The sequence below is a fragment of the Pseudophryne corroboree genome, unplaced genomic scaffold (genome assembly GCF_028390025.1).
Source record: "Pseudophryne corroboree isolate aPseCor3 unplaced genomic scaffold, aPseCor3.hap2 scaffold_179, whole genome shotgun sequence".
Taxonomy (NCBI): Eukaryota; Metazoa; Chordata; class Amphibia; order Anura; family Myobatrachidae; genus Pseudophryne; species Pseudophryne corroboree.
The window spans coordinates 914,778-930,672 of NW_026968428.1; the positions used below are offsets into that span (position 1 = coordinate 914,778).

General features: G+C 40.8%; 1 non-coding gene across 1 annotated transcript; it reads right to left on the reverse strand.

Annotated features, from left to right (window-relative positions):
• Positions 1 to 5,295: 5,295 nt before the first annotated feature.
• Positions 5,296 to 5,369, reverse strand: TRNAI-GAU (transfer RNA isoleucine (anticodon GAU)). Its single transcript has one exon. It is a non-coding gene; the product is annotated as a tRNA-Ile (tRNA).
• Positions 5,370 to 15,895: the final 10,526 nt, after the last annotated feature.

The following is a 15,895-nucleotide window of genomic DNA, read 5'->3' on the forward strand; positions in this document are numbered from 1 at the left end:
AGCAGCAACAACAGCAGCGCCAGCAGCAGTAGGCGTTACACGCAAGGATGCATCGGAGGAATCCCAGGCAGGAGAGGACTCGTCAGAATTGCCAGTGACATTGCCTGCAGGACTATTGGCATTCCTGGGGAAGGAGGAAATTGACACTGAGGGAGTTGGTGGGGTGGTTTGCGTGAGCTTGGTTACAAGAGGAAGGGATTTACTGGTCAGTGGACTGCTTCCGCTGTCACCCAAAGTTTTTTAACTTGTCACTGACTTATTATGAATGCGCTGCAGGTGACGTATAAGGGAGGATGTTCCGAGGTGGTTAACGTCCTTACCCCTACTTATTACAGCTTGACAAAGGGAACACACGGCTTGACACCTGTTGTCCGCATTTCTGGTGAAATACTTCCACACCGAAGAGCTGATTTTTTTGGCATTTTCACCAGGCATGTCAACGGCCATATTCCTACCACGGACAACAGGTGTCTCCCCGGGTGCCTGACTTAAACAAACCACCTCACCATCAGAATCCTCCTGGTCAATTTCCTCCCCAGCGCCAGCAACACCCATATCCTCCTCATCCTGGTGTACTTCAACACTGACATCTTCAATCTGACTATCAGGAACTGGACTGCGGGTGCTCCTTCCATCACTTGCAGGGGGCGTGCAAATGGTGGAAGGCGCATGCTCTTCACGTCCAGTGTTGGGAAGGTCAGGCATCGCAACCGACACAATTGGAGTCGGACTCTCCTTGTGGATTTGGGATTTCGAAGAACGCACAGTTCTTTGCGGTGCTACTGCTTTTGCCAGCTTTAGTCTTTTCATTTTTCTAGCGAGAGGCTGAGTGCTTCCATCCTCATGTGAAGCTGAACCACTAGCCATGAACATAGGCCAGGGCCTCAGCCGTTCCTTGCCACTCCGTGTGGTAAATGGCATATTGGCAAGTTTACGCTTCTCCTCCGACAGTTTTATTTTAGGTTTTGGAGTCCTTTTTTTACTGATATTTGGTGTTTTGGATTTGACATGCTCTGTACTATGACATTGGGCATCGGCCTTGGCAGACGACGTTGCTGGCATTTCATCGTCTCGGCCATGACTAGTGGCAGCAGCTTCAGCACGAGGTGGAAGTGGATCTTGATCTTTCCCTAATTTTGGAACCTCAACATTTTTGTTCTCCATATTTTAATAGGCACAACTAAAAGGCACCTCAGGTAAACAATGGAGATGGATGGATTGGATACTAGTATACAATTATGGACGGGCTGCCGAGTGCCGACACAGAGGTAGCCACAGCCGTGAACTACCGCACTGTACTGTGTCTGCTGCTAATATATAGACTGGTTGATAAAGAGATAGTATACTCGTAACTAGTATGTATGTATAAAGAAAGAAAAAAAAAACACGGTTAGGTGGTATATACAATTATGGACGGGCTGCCGAGTGCCGACACTGAGGTAGCCACAGCCGTGAACTACCGCACTGTACTGTGTCTGCTGCTAATATAGACTGGTTGATAAAGAGATAGTATACTCGTAACTAGTATGTATGTATAAAGAAAGAAAAAAAAACCACGGTTAGGTGGTATATACAATTATGGACGGGCTGCCGAGTGCCGACACAGAGGTAGCCACAGCCGTGAACTACCGCACTGTACTGTGTCTGCTGCTAATATATAGACTGGTTGATAAAGAGATAGTATACTCGTAACTAGTATGTATGTATAAAGAAAGAAAAAAAAACCACGGTTAGGTGGTATATACAATTATGGACGGGCTGCCGAGTGCCGACACAGAGGTAGCCACAGCCGTGAACTACCGCACTGTACTGTGTCTGCTGCTAATATATAGACTGGTTGATAAAGAGATAGTATACTCGTAACTAGTATGTATGTATAAAGAAAGAAAAAAAAACCACGGTTAGGTGGTATATACAATTATGGACGGGCTGCCGAGTGCCGACACAGAGGTAGCCACAGCCGTGAACTAGCGCACTGTACTGTGTCTGCTGCTAATATAGACTGGTTGATAAAGAGATAGTATACTCGTAACTAGTATGTATGTATAAAGAAAGAAAAAAAAACCACGGTTAGGTGGTATATACAATTATGGACGGGCTGCCGAGTGCCGACACAGAGGTAGCCACAGCCGTGAACTACCGCACTGTACTGTGTCTGCTGCTAATATAGACTGGTTGATAAAGAGATAGTATACTCGTAACTAGTATGACTATAAAGAAAGAAAAAAAAACCACGGTTAGGTGGTATATACAATTATGGACGGGCTGCCGAGTGCCGACACAGAGGTAGCCACAGCCGTGAACTACCGCACTGTACTGTGTCTGCTGCTAATATAGACTGGTTGATAAAGAGATAGTATACTACTAATATTATATATACTAGTGGTCAGGTCACTGGTCACTAGTCACACTGGCAGTGGCACTCCTGCAGCAAAAGTGTGCACTGTTTAATTTTAATATAATATTATGTACTCCTGGCTCCTGCTATAACCTATAACTGGCACTGCAGTGCTCCCCAGTCTCCCCCACAATTATAAGCTGTGTGAGCTGAGCACAGTCAGATACATATATACATTGATGCAGCACACTGGGCTGAGCAGTGCACACAGATATGGTATGTGACTGAGTCACTGTGTGTATCGTTTTTTTTCAGGCAGAGAACGGATATATTAAATAAAACAAACAACTGCACTGTCTGGTGGTCACTGTGGTCGTCAGTCACTAAACTCTGCACTCTCTTCTACAGTATCACAGCCTCAGGTCAATCTCTCTCTCTCTCTCTCAACCCTAATCTAAATGGAGAGGACGCCAGCCACGTCCTCTCCCTATCAATCTCAATGCACGTGTGAAAATGGCGGCGACGCGCGGCTCCTTATATAGAATCCGAGTCTCGCGAGAATCCGACAGCGTCATGATGACGTTCGGGCGCGCTCGGGTTAACCGAGCAAGGCGGGAGGATCCGAGTCTGCTCGGATCCGTGAAAAAAACCATGAAGTTCTGGCGGGTTCGGATTCAGAGAAACCGAACCCGCTCATCTCTAGTCCATACTGACAAAGGCTAATAAGCATTCATCTAAAGCGTTTCCTAAAAAAACTTTAAAAAGTCAATAATCTGGAGAGTTTTTGTAAGATGTTTCTTCCATCAACCAACGAAGAAACACATTGGTACTTTCCCATGATGAGTGAGTGCTTCAGGATCTCTTGCACTTACATGTGCAGCAGAGTACAGCAATGGAAGCATGCTGGGCCCATAACCCAGAGGTAGGCAGATTGAAACTATCCTCTGCTATATGCATTTTTTTTTGTTAATTAAAGTAATCCAAAACTGGGATTGATATTTTGGCTCTTTTATTTTTACTTAAAGTACAATAACTTTTACCATTTTAATTTGTTTTAATTGTATATTGACAGTATTGTTTTCTTTCAAAAATCCACTTAATTTTCTTTACCCTATTATTAAAATGGTAATTGACAAAAACAAACTACATTGTCACCAGAAGAGCAATACAAAATGTACAAGTGATATATTAAAATCATCTTTCCAGCTTGAATTTCAATGATGCATTGGGGCAACGATTTTGTGAGAAACATCTTCACCCTTAAATAAAGATTTTCTTAATTCCTTACCTGTGTGCTTATTAGATATCACCTTGTTTTCACATTAAACAGACTTCCACATGAGAAAGCAGCAAGGATGCATTGGCGTTAATGTTTCCTGGTGTCAACCTGTATTATTTCAGTAGACATTGAAATGAGGATGCATCTTGCTGCCTTTCCAATGAAGCAAGTTTAATTTAGTAATAGGTGAAAAACCATCCCTACAAAGGTGTTAATCAGAGACTTGGCTTTGTGGACACTTTTCAGAGAACAAATTTGTTAGCATTAAAATAAAGCCAGAAAATGAAGAGCTGTTTAATCACTCAATTGGATTTTTTTGCAGGCATATTTCTTTTTCTCTGCAACCCACTGCTAAATTGTGCTTCCTAGCTGTTTTTATAAAATCACTGAATCAAATCTAACTCTGATTACATCAGAAAAGGCCAGGTACCCTACACCATAACAGGGGGTTTGAAATTTTGACTTGTCTACTTAAAGATCACCAAAATCTGATAACAAGGTCAATTACGTCCCTGGGTGGGATTGAACCACCAACCTTTTGGTTAATAGCCGTACACACTAACTGATTGCACCACAGAGACTCTTTGCAAAAGTCCATACTGACAAAGGCTAATAAGCATTCATCTAAAACGTTTCCTAGAAAAACTTTAAAAAGTCAATAATCTGGAGAGTTTTTGTAAGATGTTTCTTCCATCAACCAACAAAGAAACACATTGGTACTTTCCCATGATGAGTGAGTGCTTCAGGATCTCTTGCACTTACATGTGCAGCAGAGTACTGCAATGGAAGCATGCTGGGCCCATAACCCAGAGGTAGGCAGATTGAAACTATCCTTTGCTATATGCAGTTTTTTTTTTGTTAATTTAAGTAATCAAAACTGGGATTGATATTTTTGCTCTTTTATTTTTACTTAAAGTACAATAACTTTTACCATTTTAATTTGTTTTAATAGTATATTGACAGTATAGTTTTCTTTCAAAAATCCACTTAATTTTCTTTACCCTATTATTAAAATGGTAATTGACAAAAACAAACTACATTGTCACCAGAAGAGCAATACAAAATGTACAAGTGATATATTAAAATCATCTTTCCAGCTTGAATTTCAATGATGCATTGGGGCAACGATTTTGTGAGAAACATCTTCCCCCTTAAATAAAGATTTTCTTAATTCCTTACCTGTGTGCTAATTAGATATCACCTTGTTTTCACATTAAACAGACTTCCACATGAGAAAGCAGCAAGGATGCATTGGCGTTAATGTTTCCTGGTGTCAACCCGTATTATTTCAGTAGACATTGAAATGAGGATACATCTTGCTGCCTTTCCAATGAAGCAAGTTTAATTTAGTAATAGGTGAAAAACCATCCTTACAAAGGTGTTAATCAGAGACTTGGCTTTGTGGACACTTTTCAGAGAACAGATTTGTTAGCATAAAAATAAAGCCAGAAAATGAAGAGCTGTTTAATCACTCAATTTGATTTTTCTGCAAGCATATTTTTTTTTCTCTGCAACCCACTGCTAAATTGTGCTTCCTAGCTGTTTTTTATAAAATCACTTAATCAAATCTAACTCTGATTAAATTAGAGAAGGCCAGGTACCCTACACCATAAGAGGGGGTTTGAAATTTTGACTTGACTACTTAAAGATCACCAAAATCTTATCACAAGGTCAATTACGTCCCTGGGTGGGATTGAACCACCAACCTTTTCGTTATCAGCCAAACACACTAACTGATTGCGCCACAGAGACACTTTGCAAAAGTGCATACTGACAAAGGCTAATAAGCATTCATCTAGAACGTTTATTAAAAAAACTTTAAAAAGTTAATAATCTGGAGAGTTTTTGTAAGATGTTTCTTCCATAAACCAACGAAGAAACACATTGGTACTTTCCCATGATGAGTGAGTGCTTCAGGATCTCTTGCACTTACATGTGCAGCAGAGTACTGCAATGGAAGCATGCTGGCCATAACCCAGAGGTAGGCAGATTGAAACTATCCTTTGCTATATGCAGTTTTTTTTGTTAATTTAAGTAATAAAAACTGGGATTGATATTTTAGCTCTTTTAATTTTACTTAAAGTACAATAACTTTTACCATTTTAATTTGTTTTAATAGTATATTGACAGTACTGTTTTCTTTCAAAAATCCACTTAATTTTCTAAACCCTATTATTAAAGTGGTAATTGGGAGAAAAATGCAAAGGTACAAGACAGCTTTTCCTTGCCAATATCTCTCTTTTGCAAAGAGCTGTGCATTGGAAAATTCAGGGCTATGCCGTGTAGATGATGGCCTAACAGGAGGCTTTAAAATTTTCTTTCTAGTGTCCTTCGTTTGGGAGAAAAATGCAAAGGTACAAGACAGCTTTTCCTTGCCAATATCTCTCTTTTGCAAAGAGCTACGCATTGGAAAATTCAGGGCTATACCGTGTAGATGAAGCACTAACAGGAGGCTTTAAAATTTTCATTCTAGTGTCCTTCGTTTGGGAAAAAAATGCAAAGGTACAAGACAGCTTTTCCTTGCCAATATCTCTCTTTTGCAAAGAGCTGCGCATTGGAAAATTCAGGGCTATGCCGTGTAGATGATGGCCTAACAGGAGGCTTTAAAATTTTCTTTCTAGTGTCCTTCGTTTGGGAGAAAAATGCAAAGGTACAAGACAGCTTTTCCTTGCCAATATCTCTCTTTTGCAAAGAGCTACGCATTGGAAAATTCAGGGCTATGCCGTGTAGATGAAGCCCTAACAGGAGGCTTTAAAATTTTCATTCTAGTTTCCTTCGTTTGGGAGAAAAATGCAAAGGTACAAGACAGCTTTTCCTTGCCAATATCTCTCTTTTGCAAAGAGCTGCGCATTGGAAAATTCAGGACTATGCCGTGTAGATGATGGCCTAACAGGAGGCTTTAAAATTTTCTTTCTAGTGTCCTTCGTTTGGGAGAAAAATGCAAAGGTACAAGACAGCTTTTCCTTGCCAATATCTCTCTTTTGCAAAGAGCTGCGCATTGGAAAATTCAGGACTATGCCGTGTAGATGATGGCCTTACAGGAGGCTTTAAAATTTTCTTTCTAGTGTCCTTCGTTTGGGAGAAAAATGCAAAGGTACAAGACAGCTTTTCCTTGCCAATATCTCTCTTTTGCAAAGAGCTGCGCATTGGAAAATTCAGGGCTATGCCGTGTAGATGATGGCCTAACAGGAGGCTTTAAAATTTTCTTTCTAGTGTCCTTCGTTTGGGAGAAAAATGCAAAGGTACAAGACAGCTTTTCCTTGCCAATATCTCTCTTTTGCAAAGAGCTGCGCATTGGAAAATTCAGGGCTATGCCGTGTAGATGATGGCCTAACAGGAGGCTTTAAAATTTTCATTCTAGTGTCCTTCGTTTGGGAGAAAAATGCAAAGGTACAAGACAGCTTTTCCTTGCCAATATCTCTCTTTTGCAAAGAGCTACGCATTGGAAAATTCAGGGCTATGCCGTGTAGATGATGGCCTAACAGGGGGCTTTAAAATTTTCTTTCTAGTGTTCTTCGTTTGGGAGAAAAATGCAAAGGTACAAGACAGCTTTTCCTTGCCAATATCTCTCTTTTGCAAAGAGCTGCGCATTGGAAAATTCAGGGCTATGACGTGTAGATGATGGCCTAACAGGAGGCTTTAAAATTTTCATTCTAGTGTCCTTCGTTTGGGAGAAAATTGCAAAGGTACAAGACAGCTTTTCCTTGCCAATATCTCTCTTTTGCAAAGAGCTGCGCATTGGAAAATTCAGGGCTATGCCGTGTAGATGATGGCCTAACAGGAGGCTTTAAAATTTTCATTCTAGTGTCCTTCGTTTGGGAGAAAAATGCAAAGGTACAAGACAGCTTTTCCTTGCCAATATCTCTCTTTTGCAAAGAGCTGCGCATTGGAAAATTCAGGGCTATGTCGTGCAGATGATGGCCTAACAGGAGGCTTTAAAATTTTAATTCTAGTGTCCTTCGTTTGGGAGAAAAATGCAAAGGTACAAGACAGCTTTTCCTTGCCAATATCTCTCTTTTGCAAAGAGCTGCGCATTGGAAAATTCATGGCTATGCCGTGTAGATGATGGTCTAACAGGAGGCTTTAAAATTTTCTTTCTAGTGTCCTTCGTTTGGGAGAAAAATGCAATGGTACAAGACAGCTTTACCTTGCCAATATCTCTCTTTTGCAAAGAGCTGCGCATTGGAAAATTCAGGGCTATGTCGTGTAGATGATGGCCTAACAGGAGGCTTTAAAATTTTCTTTCTAGTGTCCTTCGTTTGGGAGAAAAATGCAAAGGTGCAAGACAGCTTTTCCTTGCCAATATCTCTCTTTTGCAAAGAGCTACGCATTGGAAAATTCAGGGCTATGTCGTGTAGATGATGGCCTAACAGGAGGCTTTAAAATTTTAATTCTAGTGTCCTTCGTTTGGGAGAAAAATGCAAAGGTACAAGACAGCTTTTCCTTGCCAATATCTCTCTTTTGCAAAGAGCTGCGCATTGGAAAATTCAGGGCTATGTCGTGTAGATGATGGCCTAACAGGAGGCTTTAAAATTTTATTTCTAGTGACCTTCGTTTGGGAGAAAATGCAAAGGTACAAGACAGCTTTTCCTTGCCAATATCTCTCTTTTGCAAAGAGCTACGCATTGGAAAATTCAGGGCTATGTCGTGTAGATGATGGCCTAACAGGAGGCTTTAAAATTTTCTTTCTAGTGTCCTTCGTTTGGGAGAAAAATGCAAAGGTACAAGACAGCTTTTCCTTGCCAATATCTCTCTTTTGCAAAGAGCTGCGCATTGGAAAATGGCCTAACAGGAGGCTTTAAAATTTTAATTCTAGTGTCCTTCGTTTGGGAGAAAAATGCAAAGGTACAAGACAGCTTTTCCTTGCCAATATCTCTCTTTTGCAAAGAGCTGCGCATTGGAAAATTCAGGGCTATGTCGTGTAGATGATGGCCTAACAGGAGGCTTTAAAATTTTCTTTCTAGTGACCTTCGTTTGGGAGAAAAATGCAAAGGTACAAGACAGATTTTCCTTGCCAATATCTCTCTTTTGCAAAGAGCTGCGCATTGGAAAATTCAGGGCTATGTCGTGTAGATGATGGCCTAACAGGAGGCTTTAAAATTTTCTTTCTAGTGTCCTTCGTTTGGGAGAAAAATGCAATGGTACAAGACAGCTTTACCTTGCCAATATCTCTCTTTTGCAAAGAGCTGCGCATTGGAAAATTCAGGGCTATGTCGTGTAGATGATGGCCTAACAGGAGGCTTTAAAATTTTAATTCTAGTGTCCTTCGTTTGGGAGAAAAATGCAAAGGTGCAAGACAGCTTTTCCTTGCCAATATCTCTCTTTTGCAAAGAGCTACGCATTGGAAAATTCAGGGCTATGTCGTGTAGATGATGGCCTAACAGGAGGCTTTAAAATTTTCTTTCTAGTGACCTTCGTTTGGGAGAAAAATGCAAAGGTACAAGACAGCTTGTCCTTGCCAATATCTCTCTTTTGCAAAGAGCTGCGCATTGGAAAATTCAGGGCTATGTCGTGTAGATGATGGCCTAACAGGAGGCTTTAAAATTTTAATTCTAGTGTCCTTCGTTTGGGAGAAAAATGCAAAGGTACAAGACAGCTTTTCCTTGCCAATATCTCTCTTTTGCAAAGAGCTGCGCATTGGAAAATTCAGGGCTATGTCGTGTAGATGATGGCCTAACAGGAGGCTTTAAAATTTTCTTTCTAGTGACCTTCGTTTGGGAGAAAAATGCAAAGGTACAAGACAGATTTTCCTTGCCAATATCTCTCTTTTGCAAAGAGCTGCGCATTGGAAAATTCAGGGCTATGTCGTGTAGATGATGGCCTAACAGGAGGCTTTAAAATTTTCTTTCTAGTGTCCTTCGTTTGGGAGAAAAATGCAATGGTACAAGACAGCTTTACCTTGCCAATATCTCTCTTTTGCAAAGAGCTGCGCATTGGAAAATTCAGGGCTATGTCGTGTAGATGATGGCCTAACAGGAGGCTTTAAAATTTTAATTCTAGTGTCCTTCGTTTGGGAGAAAAATGCAAAGGTGCAAGACAGCTTTTCCTTGCCAATATCTCTCTTTTGCAAAGAGCTACGCATTGGAAAATTCAGGGCTATGTCGTGTAGATGATGGCCTAACAGGAGGCTTTAAAATTTTCTTTCTAGTGACCTTCGTTTGGGAGAAAAATGCAAAGGTACAAGACAGCTTGTCCTTGCCAATATCTCTCTTTTGCAAAGAGCTGCGCATTGGAAAATTCAGGGCTATGTCGTGTAGATGATGGCCTAACAGGAGGCTTTAAAATTTTCTTTCTAGTGTCCTTCGTTTGGGAGAAAAATGCAAAGGTACAAGACAGCTTTTCCTTGCCAATATCTCTCTTTTGCAAAGAGCTGCGCATTGGAAAATTCAGGGCTATGTCGTGTAGATGATGGCCTAACAGGAGGCTTTAAAATTTTCTTTCTAGTGACCTTCGTTTGGGAGAAAAATGCAAAGGTACAAGACAGCTTTTCCTTGCCAATATCTCTCTTTTGCAAAGAGCTGCGCATTGGAAAATTCAGGGCTATGTCGTGTAGATGATGGCCTAACAGGAGGCTTTAAAATTTTCTTTCTAGTGTCCTTCGTTTGGGAGAAAAATGCAATGGTACAAGACAGCTTTACCTTGCCAATATCTCTCTTTTGCAAAGAGCTGCGCATTGGAAAATTCAGGGCTATGTCGTGTAGATGATGGCCTAACAGGAGGCTTTAAAATTTTAATTCTAGTGTCCTTCGTTTGGGAGAAAAATGCAAAGGTGCAAGACAGCTTTTCCTTGCCAATATCTCTCTTTTGCAAAGAGCTACGCATTGGAAAATTCAGGGCTATGTCGTGTAGATGATGGCCTAACAGGAGGCTTTAAAATTTTCTTTCTAGTGACCTTCGTTTGGGAGAAAAATGCAAAGGTACAAGACAGCTTGTCCTTGCCAATATCTCTCTTTTGCAAAGAGCTGCGCATTGGAAAATTCAGGGCTATGTCGTGTAGATGATGGCCTAACAGGAGGCTTTAAAATTTTAATTCTAGTGTCCTTCGTTTGGGAGAAAAATGCAAAGGTACAAGACAGCTTTTCCTTGCCAATATCTCTCTTTTGCAAAGAGCTGCGCATTGGAAAATTCATGGCTATGCCGTGTAGATGATGGTCTAAACAGGAGGCTTTAAAATTTTCTTTCTAGTGTCCTTCGTTTGGGAGAAAAATGCAAAGGTACAAGACAGCTTTTCCTTGCCAATATCTCTCTTTTGCAAAGAGCTGCGCATTGGAAAATTCAGGGCTATGTCGTGTAGATGATGGCCTAACAGGAGGCTTTAAAATTTTCTTTCTAGTGACCTTCGTTTGGGAGAAAATGCAAAGGTACAAGACAGCTTTTCCTTGCCAATATCTCTCTTTTGCAAAGAGCTGCGCATTGGAAAATTCAGGGCTATGTCGTGTAGATGATGGCCTAACAGGAGGCTTTAAAATTTACTTTCTAGTGTCCTTCGTTTGGGAGAAAAATGCAAAGGTACAAGACAGCTTTTCCTTGCCAATATCTCTCTTTTGCAAAGAGCTGCGCATTGGAAAATGGCCTAACAGGAGGGCTTTAAAATTTTAATTCTAGTGTCCTTCGTTTGGGAGAAAAATGCAAAGGTACAAGACAGCTTTTCCTTGCCAATATCTCTCTTTTGCAAAGAGCTGCGCATTGGAAAATTCAGGGCTATGTCGTGTAGATGATGGCCTAACAGGAGGCTTTAAAATTTTCTTTCTAGTGACCTTCGTTTGGGAGAAAAATGCAAAGGTACAAGACAGCTTGTCCTTGCCAATATCTCTCTTTTGCAAAGAGCTGCGCATTGGAAAATTCAGGGCTATGTCGTGTAGATGATGGCCTAACAGGAGGCTTTAAAATTTTAATTCTAGTGTCCTTCGTTTGGGAGAAAAATGCAAAGATACAAGACAGCTTTTCCTTGCCAATATCTCTCTTTTGCAAAGAGCTGCGCATTGGAAAATTCATGGCTATGCCGTGTAGATGATGGTCTAAACAGGAGGCTTTAAAATTTTCTTTCTAGTGTCCTTCGTTTGGGAGAAAAATGCAAAGGTACAAGACAGCTTTTCCTTGCCAATATCTCTCTTTTGCAAAGAGCTGCGCATTGGAAAATTCAGGGCTATGTCGTGTAGATGATGGCCTAACAGGAGGCTTTAAAATTTTCTTTCTAGTGACCTTAAAATGCAAAGGTACAAGACAGATTTTCCTTGCCAATATCTCTCTTTTGCAAAGAGCTGCGCATTGGAAAATTCAGGGCTATGTCGTGTAGATGATGGCCTAACAGGAGGCTTTAAATTTTCTTTCTAGTGTCCTTCGTTTGGGAGAAAAATGCAAAGGTACAAGACAGCTTTTCCTTGCCAATATCTCTCTTTTGCAAAGAGCTACGCATTGGAAAATTCAGGGCTATGTCGTGTAGATGATGGCCTAACAGGAGGCTTTAAAATTTTCTTTCTAGTGACCTTCGTTTGGGAGAAAAATGCAAAGGTACAAGACAGCTTTTCCTTGCCAATATCTCTCTTTTGCAAAGAGCTGCGCATTGGAAAATTCAGGGCTATGTCGTGTAGATGATGGCCTAACAGGAGGCTTTAAAATTTTAATTCTAGTGTCCTTCGTTTGGGAGAAAAATGCAAAGGTACAAGACAGCTTTTCCTTGCCAATATCTCTCTTTTGCAAAGAGCTGCGCATTGGAAAATTCAGGGCTATGTCGTGTAGATGATGGCCTAACAGGAGGCTTTAAAATTTTCTTTCTAGTGACCTTCGTTTGGGAGAAAAATGCAAAGGTACAAGACAGATTTTCCTTGCCAATATCTCTCTTTTGCAAAGAGCTGCGCATTGGAAAATTCAGGGCTATGTCGTGTAGATGATGGCCTAACAGGAGGCTTTAAAATTTTCTTTCTAGTGTCCTTCGTTTGGGAGAAAAATGCAAAGGTACAAGACAGCTTTTCCTTGCCAATATCTCTCTTTTGCAAAGAGCTACGCATTGGAAAATTCAGGGCTATGTCGTGTAGATGATGGCCTAACAGGAGGCTTTAAAATTTTCTTTCTAGTGACCTTCGTTTGGGAGAAAAATGCAAAGGTACAAGACAGCTTTTCCTTGCCAATATCTCTCTTTTGCAAAGAGCTGCGCATTGGAAAATTCAGGGCTATGTCGTGTAGATGATGGCCTAACAGGAGGCTTTAAAATTTTAATTCTAGTGTCCTTCGTTTGGGAGAAAAATGCAAAGGTACAAGACAGCTTTTCCTTGCCAATATCTCTCTTTTGCAAAGAGCTGCGCATTGGAAAATTCATGGCTATGCCGTGTAGATGATGGTCTAAACAGGAGGCTTTAAAATTTTCTTTCTAGTGTCCTTCGTTTGGGAGAAAAATGCAAAGGTACAAGACAGCTTTTCCTTGCCAATATCTCTCTTTTGCAAAGAGCTGCGCATTGGAAAATTCAGGGCTATGTCGTGTAGATGATGGCCTAACAGGAGGCTTTAAAATTTTCTTTCTAGTGACCTTCGTTTGGGAGAAAATGCAAAGGTACAAGACAGCTTTTCCTTGCCAATATCTCTCTTTTGCAAAGAGCTGCGCATTGGAAAATTCAGGGCTATGTCGTGTAGATGATGGCCTAACAGGAGGCTTTAAAATTTACTTTCTAGTGTCCTTCGTTTGGGAGAAAAATGCAAAGGTACAAGACAGCTTTTCCTTGCCAATATCTCTCTTTTGCAAAGAGCTGCGCATTGGAAAATGGCCTAACAGGAGGGCTTTAAAATTTTAATTCTAGTGTCCTTCGTTTGGGAGAAAAATGCAAAGGTACAAGACAGCTTTTCCTTGCCAATATCTCTCTTTTGCAAAGAGCTGCGCATTGGAAAATTCAGGGCTATGTCGTGTAGATGATGGCCTAACAGGAGGCTTTAAAATTTTCTTTCTAGTGACCTTCGTTTGGGAGAAAAATGCAAAGGTACAAGACAGCTTGTCCTTGCCAATATCTCTCTTTTGCAAAGAGCTGCGCATTGGAAAATTCAGGGCTATGTCGTGTAGATGATGGCCTAACAGGAGGCTTTAAAATTTTAATTCTAGTGTCCTTCGTTTGGGAGAAAAATGCAAAGGTACAAGACAGCTTTTCCTTGCCAATATCTCTCTTTTGCAAAGAGCTGCGCATTGGAAAATTCATGGCTATGCCGTGTAGATGATGGTCTAAACAGGAGGCTTTAAAATTTTCTTTCTAGTGTCCTTCGTTTGGGAGAAAAATGCAAAGGTACAAGACAGCTTTTCCTTGCCAATATCTCTCTTTTGCAAAGAGCTGCGCATTGGAAAATTCAGGGCTATGTCGTGTAGATGATGGCCTAACAGGAGGCTTTAAAATTTTCTTTCTAGTGACCTTCGTTTGGGAGAAAAATGCAAAGGTACAAGACAGATTTTCCTTGCCAATATCTCTCTTTTGCAAAGAGCTGCGCATTGGAAAATTCAGGGCTATGTCGTGTAGATGATGGCCTAACAGGAGGCTTTAAATTTTCTTTCTAGTGTCCTTCGTTTGGGAGAAAAATGCAAAGGTACAAGACAGCTTTTCCTTGCCAATATCTCTCTTTTGCAAAGAGCTACGCATTGGAAAATTCAGGGCTATGTCGTGTAGATGATGGCCTAACAGGAGGCTTTAAAATTTTCTTTCTAGTGACCTTCGTTTGGGAGAAAAATGCAAAGGTACAAGACAGCTTTTCCTTGCCAATATCTCTCTTTTGCAAAGAGCTGCGCATTGGAAAATTCAGGGCTATGTCGTGTAGATGATGGCCTAACAGGAGGCTTTAAAATTTTAATTCTAGTGTCCTTCGTTTGGGAGAAAAATGCAAAGGTACAAGACAGCTTTTCCTTGCCAATATCTCTCTTTTGCAAAGAGCTGCGCATTGGAAAATTCAGGGCTATGTCGTGTAGATGATGGCCTAACAGGAGGCTTTAAAATTTTCTTTCTAGTGACCTTCGTTTGGGAGAAAAATGCAAAGGTACAAGACAGATTTTCCTTGCCAATATCTCTCTTTTGCAAAGAGCTGCGCATTGGAAAATTCAGGGCTATGTCGTGTAGATGATGGCCTAACAGGAGGCTTTAAAATTTTAATTCTAGTGTCCTTCGTTTGGGAGAAAAATGCAAAGGTACAAGACAGCTTTTCCTTGCCAATATCTCTCTTTTGCAAAGAGCTGCGCATTGGAAAATTCAGGGCTATGTCGTGTAGATGATGGCCTAACAGGAGGCTTTAAAATTTTCTTTCTAGTGACCTTCGTTTGGGAGAAAAATGCAAAGGTACAAGACAGATTTTCCTTGCCAATATCTCTCTTTTGCAAAGAGCTGCGCATTGGAAAATTCAGGGCTATGTCGTGTAGATGATGGCCTAACAGGAGGCTTTAAAATTTTCTTTCTAGTGTCCTTCGTTTGGGAGAAAAATGCAAAGGTACAAGACAGCTTTTCCTTGCCAATATCTCTCTTTTGCAAAGAGCTACGCATTGGAAAATTCAGGGCTATGTCGTGTAGATGATGGCCTAACAGGAGGCTTTAAAATTTTCTTTCTAGTGACCTTCGTTTGGGAGAAAAATGCAAAGGTACAAGACAGCTTTTCCTTGCCAATATCTCTCTTTTGCAAAGAGCTGCGCATTGGAAAATTCAGGGCTATGTCGTGTAGATGATGGCCTAACAGGAGGCTTTAAAATTTTAATTCTAGTGTCCTTCGTTTGGGAGAAAAATGCAAAGGTACAAGACAGCTTTTCCTTGCCAATATCTCTCTTTTGCAAAGAGCTACGCATTGGAAAATTCAGGGCTATGCCGTGTAGATGAAGCACTAATAGGAGGCTTTAAAATTTTCATTCTAGTGTCCTTCGTTTGGGAGAAAAATGCAAAGGTACAAGACAGCTTTTCCTTGCCAATATCTCTCTTTTGCAAAGAGCTGCGCATTGGAAAATTCAGGGCTATGTCGTGTAGATGATGGCCTAACAGGAGGCTTTAAAATTTTCTTTCTAGTGACCTTCGTTTGGGAGAAAAATGCAAAGGTACAAGACAGCTTTTCCTTGCCAATATCTCTCTTTTGCAAAGAGCTACGCATTGGAAAATTCAGGGCTATGTCGTGTAGATGATGGCCTAACAGGAGGCTTTAAAATTTTCTTTCTAGTGACCTTCGTTTGGGAGAAAAATGCAAAGGTACAAGACAGCTTTTCCTTGCCAATATCTCTCTTTTGCAAAGAGCTGCGCATTGGAAAATTCAGGGCTATGTCGTGTAGATGATGGCCT